General features: G+C 38.7%; 2 long non-coding RNA genes across 5 annotated transcripts; one reads left to right on the top strand and one right to left on the bottom strand.

Moving 5' to 3' along the window:
- The first annotated feature begins 317 nt into the window (after positions 1–317).
- LOC134628450 (uncharacterized) lies at positions 318–4,932 on the top strand. Of its 3 annotated transcripts, none has more exons than XR_010093981.1 (5): positions 318–628; positions 1,745–1,856; positions 2,613–2,767; positions 3,203–3,258; positions 4,219–4,932. It is a non-coding gene; the product is annotated as an uncharacterized LOC134628450 (long non-coding RNA). The 3 variants fall into 3 exon arrangements; XR_010093979.1 differs by having other exon boundaries at positions 320–628; positions 3,200–3,258; XR_010093980.1 differs by having other exon boundaries at positions 321–628; positions 1,745–1,849; positions 3,200–3,258.
- A 1,773-nt stretch (positions 4,933–6,705) lies between these two features.
- Positions 6,706–11,803, bottom strand: LOC134628451 (uncharacterized). 2 transcript variants are annotated; one of them, XR_010093982.1, is made up of 7 exons: positions 11,591–11,803; positions 9,557–9,750; positions 8,985–9,458; positions 8,109–8,270; positions 7,732–7,856; positions 7,526–7,627; positions 6,706–7,382 (listed from the first exon to the last, which is right to left on the bottom strand). It is a non-coding gene; the product is annotated as an uncharacterized LOC134628451 (long non-coding RNA). The 2 variants fall into 2 exon arrangements; XR_010093983.1 differs by having other exon boundaries at positions 9,557–9,745.
- Positions 11,804–11,950: the final 147 nt, after the last annotated feature.

Genomic DNA, 11,950 nt, shown 5'->3' with positions numbered 1-11,950 from the left:
GTTAAGCTAGTTTTACATTTGTACATTTTTTACAGTAGAAGTCAACACGTTCTCACTCCCAACTCGTCAAATGTGTGACGCATGGTCAGGCTCCCTCTGCTTCACTTCTCGACGCGCAGGGTACCCCCCTGGCGTCGAGAATTGATGTGCAGGGTCCTCCTATTGAATCCTATGCTGCTCCCTAATCGTTGTTTATTGACGACAAGAGATTTCCGCGGAAGAGCCTGTTGTTCGTATATTTATACATTTCCGAAATCACATTGTAGTGACGTGTACTGAACACAATATATTATATAATGTAAACAACTACCTGAGAAACAGCAGATACAGCAGATAAATTAATTATAGGCTATTACTTTTGTATCGTTTATTGCATTTATGGAGGGAGAGGTGTATGCTGGGTAATGGCACAGCTAGCGACCGGGTGACTTTATTCACCCGCTTCGCCTGTTACCAGTCCATACAATGGGCGTTATTAGCAGAAAGCAGTCCCATAGATGTGGGCATCCACCTGCTAGATTGTTCAGAAGGTTGTTATCATCCATCCAGATGGAGGATCACTAACAGGAGCGTGGAAGACTCCAGAATCCACTCTGGCTGGAATCCGGTGGATACAGCAGTGTTACAGGTAAGACCATTTAAACGGACAGCATTTATAGAATGACTATTAAAAGTCAGCGAGTGTCAATATGTTAATGTGGTTATGTTAGTAATACACCGAGTGCTAATATAACAGCTTTAAGATGCATTTGTAGATATTATTACGTGTTTTACCGTCTTTATGGTGCTAGCTTAAAGTTACGGTGTAAACGTTAGCTTATATTGTAGTAAAGCTGTTACTGGTTAAACGATGTTGGGACAGAAATATTAGCTTCTGTGATGACTGATGAAGTTACTAGTTAATAAAGTTTCCAGTAAAGTGATTAATCGCAGCCACAGATTGACAGTAAATATCCAGATTAGCTTCAATGCATCTGTTATAAATATGTGCAAGATTCAGTGCTTCGTTTAAACTGTATGATACTTATACTGACCCAGGGTCAGTGTAAAATACAATCCTAGCTGTGTGAACAAAGCCTGGCTCCTTTAATCCTGCATGACAAACCTCAGGATGCAGGTTATTATTACTCTTTCCTGCTGGCAAACCTGTCACACCTGAGAGTCAGCTAGAAACTTACAGTGACGTGGAAAATCATGCAAAGACTGCCAGACTCTGTAATACTGTAAATGATCAGTGACTCAGGTTAACACTAAACTTTAAACAGTCCCTCTGTGTCTCTGTGTGTGCTGAACATCTAGGATTGAGTCAGGCTGCATTGACTGTGGGACTTTTCTGTGTTAAAAGCAGGCTCATAAACATTTGAAGATTAAAATTTAGCATTATGGCTGCTGGTGGTTTGTAAAGCCTCTACTCAGCTGTATTTTTGTTACTAATTTATGTTTGTTATTGTTTAACACAGATTTCAGAAGAGCAAAGATGAGCACTGTTGCTTAATCCTTAATAGTTTAACTGGATTGGAAATCAAAAAAATCCAGATTCTTCTTCCCCAGAAGTTTCATTTGTCAGTGTGGGACTGCTGAGTCACCTGAAGAACTCATTTCATTCTCCACGATGTTCATTTACAGAAATGTTTCACAGGAGCTGATTCCTCCCAAAGGATGAACTAGTGTGTTTCCATAGATGACCTCTGTATGAATGTACTTCTTAAATGAAGGCAAGTGTTTGTCCTGTTTTGTTCCTCAGGTACAGTACGTGATATTAAGGGCAGGCGGTCATCACTGGGGGAAGACAAGAAGCAGACGTACTTCCAAGAGGGAGCTGCAGTGAGGACACAGCCTGGTCATTGAGGTCAGAGGTCAGAATCTGAAACAGCTCAGGTTTATAATTTTTGGGGTTATAAAAAAAATTGAAATGTATTTATAGAGAAACCTTTAAATAATATTTCAAATAATAGTCATAATTATGATTATTATTAGAAATATCAAACATTTAAGTGGATTTTCTGTTACACGTATTGTCTTTGCCCTGCAATAACTGGCAGCCTGTCTTTGTCCTGTATCAGCTGGGATAGGCTTCATCATCCCGCGACCTTGAATTGGATACATGAATTGTATTGAATTGTATTCCAATTATGTAATCTGATCATTTACAAACTCAAGGTATCCAATCAAAATGTAAGCATTAATGGTAAAAATGGGAAAGCAGAAATAAGTGTGACATAAATGTAAATGTGTTAGCTGACATAGAGGACAGCTACATGTAGTCTGAAAAACCTTTGTTGTCAAGTTTGCAGGTCCATCAGCACGAGACATTCTTACATAGAAGAGACTGTTAAAGTCTCTAACTCAGTGAAGCATTATTGGTCCCGTCTGTTTGGATAAATATAGTAAGCTGATGTATGTCCATTTATTGACACATTTTCTCAAGTGCTTATCCAGTTCAGGATCACAGTGGAGCTGCAGCTGGATATGTTCAGTAAAGAAACCTTACAAAAGTTAACAATAAACCTGCATCTCTGTACGTTGTTGTCCACAGGATGAGAAAATCAAACTGGAAGACTGTGGAACATGTTAATAAATGTTTGTGTTTATCCCTGTGTCTTTCACATTAGGAGCTGAAAGGTTTACCTAATAGTTCCTGGTGAATCAAAGCAGAACCATAAAGGTTGCTGGACTGCATGATGGCCTTACCCCTGAGCAGTCATCCTGTTAAAGGAGGAACCAGTTAGAAGCTGTTTTCAAAGTAGCTGAGCAGATTTCATCTCAAGTAAGCTATTAACTGTTTGTTCATTTGTTCTGCCACTTAAAGAGCATTTAAGGACGTCTTTTGAGTGTGTAGTTGAATTAATTCTACTGGCTCTCATGGTCATTTGTGATTATGGACATATTTTTCATGTTTTCAACCATTTAGTAAATTTTATCTATTTAGTAATATCTGTCAGCTATAAAATGTAATATAAATCTAAAAATATCTAAAGATCTCCTGCCCGTTATATTTTAATGATGTAAGACCAGACGTCTGTTATCGTGTTACATAAGCATTCCTCACATATCAATGAGATGCTGTACAGTACAATCCTACTGAGACAGCAGAGGGATAACGACGGCTATTTAACATCGTTGCACAACACATTCGAGCTGCATGATGCAGACAAAGTGACTAAATCATCTTTTTTGTGGTTTATTGTCTTCAAACCAGCAGACAAAGCCGATGGCAGAAGATGTTTGGAGAAGAACTTCAGGCCGTCTACTGACAAGGTATTTTTTTCTTGTTATCAAAAGACATTTGGAGTGACGACTTCTACAACTGGTTGTGCTGAAGTAAAGATTACAGTCTAAGAAGTCACAGTGTTGATATTCAGCGCAAAGAGAAAATCTCACTTGTTTGAATTTATTTACAATCATAGTTTTATAAATTCTGACTGTAAACAGCTTTTACAGCTTTGATATTGTTTGACACTTGATATCAGGTGATGGGAATTAATTTAAAGGTTTCTATGTCCCAATGAGCCATTTACACTGACCAGTGTCAGTTTAACTGTAACACATTCATTATTTAGATCCAACATTTCTAAGAGAAAGAACTGAATGTAAAAATGGCAGCCCTCAGGCCAGGTTTAATTGATAGAGATATATGCATGCATTATGAAATTTATGTATCCCAGATCATTTTTATTCATCTAGTTCTGGCAGACCCACCCCTTCCTCCCAAGTTAACTGCAACCCAAAAGAACTAGTGGGGCTATTTACACACTCACAACCAGTGTGGGGTAAAAAGAGCCACCAAAAACCTGTCAGCCTGCACAGATACAGATGTGCTAGAAGCTATAAGAGTTAGAAGCTCTGCTTATGGAGAAACTTTCTAAGCCTAACAGAGGACAGGTACTCCTGCCCAAATAACATGATATAACCCCACATACAGCCCAGCCATAAAATGAACCAAGTCATTTAGTTAAAGACAGCATGGGACCAAATGCATGTAACCAGCCTGCACCAACCTGACATTTCTTCCTCCTGAATTAAATGAATGAATGGATGAAATTTAAATGACTACAAACCTAAAGCCACTAGTTCCCACACTGGAGTTCCCTGACACTGTGTTAACTGTACTGAGCTTGTATCAACAGTTGTAACAGGCTAAGCTACGTGAGACACTGCATTGAACGATTGTTTCTATCTTAATGGTTTCAGCTCATATGTTCTGCTTTTTCCTTTCAGTAGATCAAAGCAGCTCGTGCTCTTTCTGCTTCCATTTTAATGGCAAGAAGAAGAAGAAGAAGAAGAAAACTTCAGCGAAGTGGCGTTCATGGTCTCAGTGGACAGCCACGGTCACACACTGCATGTGGTTTTAAAAGCAACATGTCTGTTCACCACAACAATCGAGATGTGTAATATCAGTGCACCTACGGTTTGTTCTTGAACATCAGTTCTGTTTTCTACTTTGACCACTTAGACCAAAAAAAGTGTTGTTTTCAGATTCTTTCTTTTAAATCTGTAAAGCACCTGCTCATTTTTTATTACAATTAGTTTCACATAAATAGTAGTGTTTCCTTTATGGTCTTTTAATGCTTACACTACACTGTACACGTCTACATTAGAGACATTTCTGTTACCTATTTATGAGACTGGGCTGCTTGACTACAATTTGGAAATGGATGCAAAATCACACGGATCGTGCTATTGTTTGTTTTTTAATATGATTCAATTCAATTCAATAAAACTTTATTGATCCTGAAGGTTGACCCCGAGGGAAATTTGGGTTAAGGCCAACACAGGACGTGTCTGACTAAGCACAGATTAATCTGATCCCATTTCTACCTGTCTCTACTGTTTCAACTGTAATTGTCAGGATATATATTTATTCCAGCTCTCATAGGGCAAAGGAATGACTCAGACGTGTCAAATGTTCTTTGACTTGATACACAATTTGAAGTTCACAATTTTCTTACAAATAAAACTATAATGACAAACATGAACAGCTGTGCTTATTTCTGAGACATGATTTTTTTGAATGTGTTCACATTTAGACAGTGTGCATTTGTATGCTGAAACTGTAATGGTGAACCTGAGGTGATGGTCAACACAAGGCAAATATATATATAAATATAAAACAATATTGAAGTAATGTGTTTACCCTCTGCAGCGTGTGGACGCTGTGCACGCAATCACCTTATTCACTGTAGTAAACACGCTAGCTCACGTGACTGACTGTCTCCATGGTTACATCGTATATTATTAGCTATGCAAACAGCTTCCAAAGATACCGCCATAGCTCTCTGCAGCTGTAACACTTTCACGCTTTGCAAATCATTTCATGTTTTTGATAGTTATGAAGAAAGAATATGTTTTTAAAGTCATGCTAGGCTGTTGCTATGGTGGTTGCTGTGGACTAGGGTGGACCGCGCGTCCGATTCCTGTTATTAGCTGTCCGCCGTAGGAAGGCTGCGTTCCATTTAGAAGTAGCGCCAGTCTGCCGCAACTCGAACTCAAACCCCGTTTTGTTTTTTAATTAAAGGGCTTTTACAGCCGTTCATGACACACACGCACACACACATAAAGCGCTTTGCCTCACCATGAGAATGCAACTTTACTAAAACCTTTAAAGTATCTGATATAGGATAGAAAAATGAAGCAACCAGAGATTTAATGATGAAGACTCTGGGTTCTGTAGTTCACGTTTTACAGTCCTGAATGACTCACTGCACATCCAAATAATTTATTGGAGAGGAGTTTAGAATGCACTTTACATTAGGCTGTTGCTGTTTAATTTTTTACATTGTTACTGTGTTATGTCATGATAAGGTTCACCTGCTGGGGGTTTGATGGATCAGCTGGACAATACAGTCAAAGACAGACTTCATCCATCATATGCAAGAATCCTGGTTGGATTTTTGTTTTCACTCATATTTTTGAACCAAATATTGAAAACAACTGTGACAGACTGGATACCTGGTCAGGGTGTACATTACCTTTCACTCAAGCATCCCAGGACAGAGCCCTGCCCCACCATGAGCCTGGGTGGATACGTGGTTATAATATAAAATGACTGATACTGAATATGAATATTTCATGAAAATCAAATTATAATATGAATTCCTAGGTGTTTGTTATATCCAGCAAGAGATTGATTACATATGTCTGAATTGCTAACCCTAACCCTAGCTCAACAGACCACAATGCCCTGGACTGTCACTATTATTACATGCTGTGAACATAAGTAGCTTTGATCACAGTTTATGTTGTAAAAGAGAAGGAATATTGAAAAAAAGATCAACATTGTGATATTATCTCTTCCAAACTGACCAGAAACATGCTTGTCATACTCTCACAGCACAGGATCAGACTCACTGTGCATGACGGCTCAGGCCAATAATGTTTGTTAGATTGTCAGTTGTTTAGTATACTTCTGTACAGTTAGGGTCACCATCTCTATTTCAGTATAATTAATATGCAGAAAACACTAAAAGTTGATTGTCTTCCAATATTCTAGCATAATTAAAAAACTTTGACTTTGTAAGTACATATTGTTACAGTCCTAATGCCAATATGATTCTTCATAACTCCTGCTTTGAAATACTGAACTTTAAAATTGACCTGATGAAAGATAATTTACAGTGGCACAGTGTTAGGATAATTCTGACTATAAGATCACTGTATCAATCTGAATCCTTCTGAAATGTGCTGTGAATGAATGCTGATGCAATTCACTGTGGGAAAGCTGTTAATAAAATGAATCTGTGACACATGCAACACATTCACAGAGGAAGAGGACACAAAGGGAGGACACGCAGAGGCTGTGTTAAAGTCAGAAATCCAAATCTTTAGTCAAAAACAGGCGGCAGTTACAAACAGGAAGACAAGCAGTCCATCAAACCGTCTACAGGGTCAAACACACAGAGAATTCAAACAGCAGTAAAAAATAACGCAATAAAAGGCAATAACAGGAAGCAGCGCAGTATATTCACTGAATTATCATCAATTACAAAAGAGAAAAACGACGATTTCTAAGGATTATTTTCTAAATGTAGGTAGAGTGTGGCTGCAAAGATGGAAACATGCAGAATGTAAACTGTGTGAGTTTGGTGAACTTTGTTAGTAACAAATGAGGTAAAAAAAACAAAAAACAAAACAGACAAAACACAGAAAGAGGCTCTCAGTATTCATTAATAATTAGAAAGCATCTAAACATTCTGGTCGTGGATTTTTACAGTCTTAGTTCTGCTCGCTGTCATCATTATAATCATCATGATCAATGGCGAGGTCCTGAGGTGGGCGGGGCCGTCTCTGGTGATGTCACCATGAAGGAACAGCATCTGGCATGTGTTGTTGAAACATCCCAGTACACTGGTTTAGTTTGTTCTCCAGCTGTTTGACATTTGACACTTCAACATTAAGGGGAAGAAGAAGAAACAGTGTTAGGTCAGGTGACCACATGGTTTCTAAAAAAAACTGAGAGGAAGTAACCAGGCCGTTAGAAATGGATGGCATATGTATAGAGTTGCTGTAGTTAGGTAACTCTACTTACCAAAAGCAAAGCTGCTGAATGTTGCAGGAACATGCTCATGTCTGGTGATCATTCAGTGCTGCTCCGGCAGGTTGGACAGTCCAAGACTGATATCCTGCCCATCTGAGAGTTTGAAAACACACATGCAAAGATTTAATTGTATTACAGTCAAAGTTGGATGTTCGTTTTTGTCCTTTAAAAGTGTTTGTGTATTTGAAAGCACTAACATTTAAGGATGACTCGGATCATCTCTCTCTAAGAGTATCTCCTTTAAAGGGGAGACAAGTGTATCCACTGATCCACGTCACTTTACCTGGATGATGACTCCTCTCTCCCTCACCCAGAAACACTCCTAAAATAACCAAGTAAATAAATAATACTGAAGATTTACTCACAACATTACAAAAACAGCAAAAACATCTCCCTTTGATTCCATTTCTCCATTCCTGCTGAACATCAGGCAACAAATATCCCAGTAAATCACAGTAAAATGTAAAGCACATATTTTCTCTGCTTTGTCTAACCTCTGCAGAGCCTCTGTCAAGAAAAACATATCTGTAAGCATAAAACAAATATACATTTCATAACACGTCACTGGACAAACCTCGGTCAGTTGATTTCCTCTGTGCAGTGCAGACGAGCATCAGTCAGCAAGTCAAGGTGGTGAGATGGACTGGTGCTCTTTGTGACTCTGCTAGTTCTTCTGAGGAAACACCACCTTCTCTCCACACCGTCACCATCTGTGAGCACAAACGGCCGCTCTGCTCTGCCAGCATGTAGTAAATCACATATCACACACAAGGGTGAAGAAACATTAGAGCTCAACTTTGGATACTTTAGATCTAAACAGATCAAAGTAGCTCTTAGTTTCAGCAATCAGTGAACAGACAAACAATGATACCATACTGATTCTGTATGAATACGATATGGCATTTTCAATACAGATGTCAAATTAATGTATTAAAACTAATACAGATATATGTATATATATTTTTGATAAATTAGTTTGCTAAATTAGAATATATATATATTTTTTTTCATTTAACAATTGCAACTGAAAGAAATTAAATATTGAACAAAAATATATTGTCACATTCTTCATTCTCAAATACAAATTTCACAAAGTAAATTTTTGATTAACAGAAAAAATATGAATTACAAAAAATAATTGTATATTATTAAAATATTATGCAACCGTGACCAAAGTCAGAATTGTCATTACAGTACTGTGGACTTAATGCTTGGGTAATAGTGATAAACTTCAGGGGAGATCATGATGACAGAAAACTGTAAACAACACTCTGAAGTCTGAAGCTTCTTTTCTTGTTTCTGTGACCTCAGCACGCTGACAGACTTGAAGTTGCTAAAGATTTTAAAAAGTGATAATTATAGGGAAGAAACTTCTCTTTTTCATCCGTTTAATCAAACATTTGATGCCTCAGCTGTCTCAGTCCTATAGCATTCTGCAACTACAACTAACCTGAGGAGGCTTGGATTTGGCTGCAGGTGCCCCTGTACATCCTTCTCAGCAGCACACATGTGGGTACCATTTAATCATACTTCTTCCTGAGCTTTGCTTCATCACAAGACTAAAGGTGGCATTCAGTGTCACAGTCTTATCATCATCCAATTGGAGAAGAAACATTTACGGTCATCCTGGTTTTGTTTTCTGATCCTGCAAAAAGACTGAGGACAACAAAGCCCAGAGAACACGAGATACACAACATCCAACATTCAGACTCAACAGCCTCCATAAATGAAGAGCACCAGGTTGGTCCAGTTATACTAGATATAAGCATACTTCACATTACTGTGTATGAATAATAATCAAGAGACAAACTTTGAAGATGTGGAGCATGATGTCCCATCATCAGTCTGTAAACAAACATCCACCAGGCTTCTTTGTTGGCAGAGGTGATGATTCTCCCATCAGGGATCAGTAGCGTGTATTAACCTGTGGTATAAGCAGCAGTCAGTGAAATATTACTGTTTCAGATAAGAAATCTAGCACATAAAAGCCAGGGTGGGAGGGATCTGTGCAAACTGACTTACCTCTGCGAGTGTGAGGCTGTTCCTCCAGCTTCAACAAAAATCTGACTCTCCAGTCACAGACAAACAAAAAACTCCAGCTGGGAGATAGAAAACGCTGCCTGGGTCTTGCTGGATGTTGCTGGTCAGAGTCTCACATTAGCAGAGTGCTGCTTGGTCCCACTGACCCATGTGGACAGCGACTGTGGAGAACTGTTCTGGAAAATGGAAAAGAGAATTAAAATGACAAAAAGCCAAACAGGATTTCCACAAAGACTCTCTTAGAATCAGCAATCAAAAAATCATTGGTTCATATTACAATTAAATATGACCAGGCTCCTTAAATGTAAGCAGTTAAGATCTGATTTGATTTACATCCTTCACACAGCGCATTTGTCCAGGCTGTCAGGTAAACATAGAGTTAATCTCAGGTAACATGACTCACAGTAGAGATTCAGTAAGAAAGATTGCCAGCTCTAATATTATTACCACACCAACAGCTCAGATTTCTAGAAGTATTTAAACAAATGTCAGTCTATCCATTCATTTTCTTCTGAATATTCAATTCATGCTCACAGTGGGAGGGTGGGGGGTATCGTGGAAGTTTGTAAATAAAGTCTGCAACACAGAAAGAGCTGTGATCAAGCTATTTATTACTGCGCGCAGGAGAGCCAACACACATCAAACATCACAGTTCACAGTCATGTCAGCTCTGCCACAGAAGTCGTGCTCCTACTCCTTTATGCATTCCAAGGAAGAGGGAGGAAGTTACAAACTGATCCTACCACACTTCACGCGCCTCACTATGAAACCTAACGGATCAATGGTTAAGCTGTTTTGTGCCCTTGGCGTTATCAGCACCTGTAGTTGTTTTCTCAAACTGCTGATGCTGAAGTAAGTTCATCTAGTTTTAGAAACTTTCACTGAACAGTCTATAACAGTATCACAACTAAGCATATGCATAAGCACTTAAATACTTTAAATGAGAATAATAGAAAATTTCTATTACAGGAGCCAGAGCCTGTCCCAGTAGTCACAGGTAGAGCACACCTGGACAGGTACCAGTCTGTCAGAGAACTAACAGAGAGACAGACATCAGAGTAACAAATCTATTTAAAATTAATGTAAGTTTGCTGCAGCTGTATGTATGAACATGTGTTTCTGTGCTCACAGTCCACCTCTCAGGAACCTGCAGTTCATTTTTAGTCTACTTTAAACAGACCTCACAAAAGGCTGATGTGGCTAGGTCAGTAGTCTGATTTAAGTACGATACCTTTGGCCAGGGATTAATCTGGTACATCGCTTCACTGCAGTCTTACATATTATCCCCACACCTGAATAAAAAATATTGATATTTACAAATAACAGATTCAGCTGATGCAGCCTGACTCAATCCTAGATGTTCAGCACACACAGAGGGACTGTTTAAAGTTTAGTGTTAACCTGAGTCACTGATCATTTACAGTATTACAGAGTCTGGCAGTCTTTGCATGATTTTCCACGTCACTGTAAGTTTCTAGCTGACTCTCAGGTGTGACAGGTGTGCCAGCAGGAAAGAGTAATAAGAACCTGCATCCTGAGGTTTGTCATGCAGGATTAAAAGAGCCAGGCTTTGTTCACACAGCTAGGGTTGCATTTTACACTGACCCTGGGTCAGTATAAGTATCATACAGTTTAAACTAAGCACTGAAACTTGCACATATTCATTAGAGATGCATTGAAGCTAATCTGGATATTTACTGTCAATCTGTGGCTGCGATTAATCACTTTACTGGAAACTTTATTAACTACTAACTTCATCAGTAATGACAGAAGCTAATATTTCTGTCCTAACATCGTTTAAACAGTAACAGCTTTACTACAATATAAGCTAACGTTTACACCGTAACTTTAAGCTAGCACCATAAAGACGGTAAAACACGTAATAATATCTACAAATGCATCTTAAAGCTGTTATATTAGCACTCGGTGTATTACTAACATAACCACATTAACATATTGACACTCGCTGACTTTTAATAGTCATTCTATAAATGCTGCCCGTTTAAATGGTCTTACCTGTAACACTGCTGTATCCACCGGATTCCAGCCAGAGTGGATTCTGGAGTCTTCCACGCTCCTGTTAGTGATCCTCCATCTGGATGGATGATAACAACCTTCTGAACAATCTAGCAGGTGGATGGCCCATATCGATGGGACTGATTTCTGCTAATAACGCCCATTGTATGGACTGGTAACAGCCGAAGCGGGTGAATAAAGTCACCCAGTCGCTAGCTGTGCCATTACCCAGCATACACCTCTCCCTCCATAAATGCAATAAACGATACAAAAGTAATGGCCTATAATTAATTTATCTGCTGTATCTGCTGTTTCTCAGGTAGTTGCTTACATTATATAATATATTGTGTTCAGTACACG

Source organism: Pelmatolapia mariae, linkage group LG6 (assembly GCF_036321145.2).
Source record: "Pelmatolapia mariae isolate MD_Pm_ZW linkage group LG6, Pm_UMD_F_2, whole genome shotgun sequence".
NCBI lineage: Eukaryota > Metazoa > Chordata > Actinopteri > Cichliformes > Cichlidae > Pelmatolapia > Pelmatolapia mariae.
This window is presented reverse-complemented; position numbering and strand designations above follow the sequence as displayed.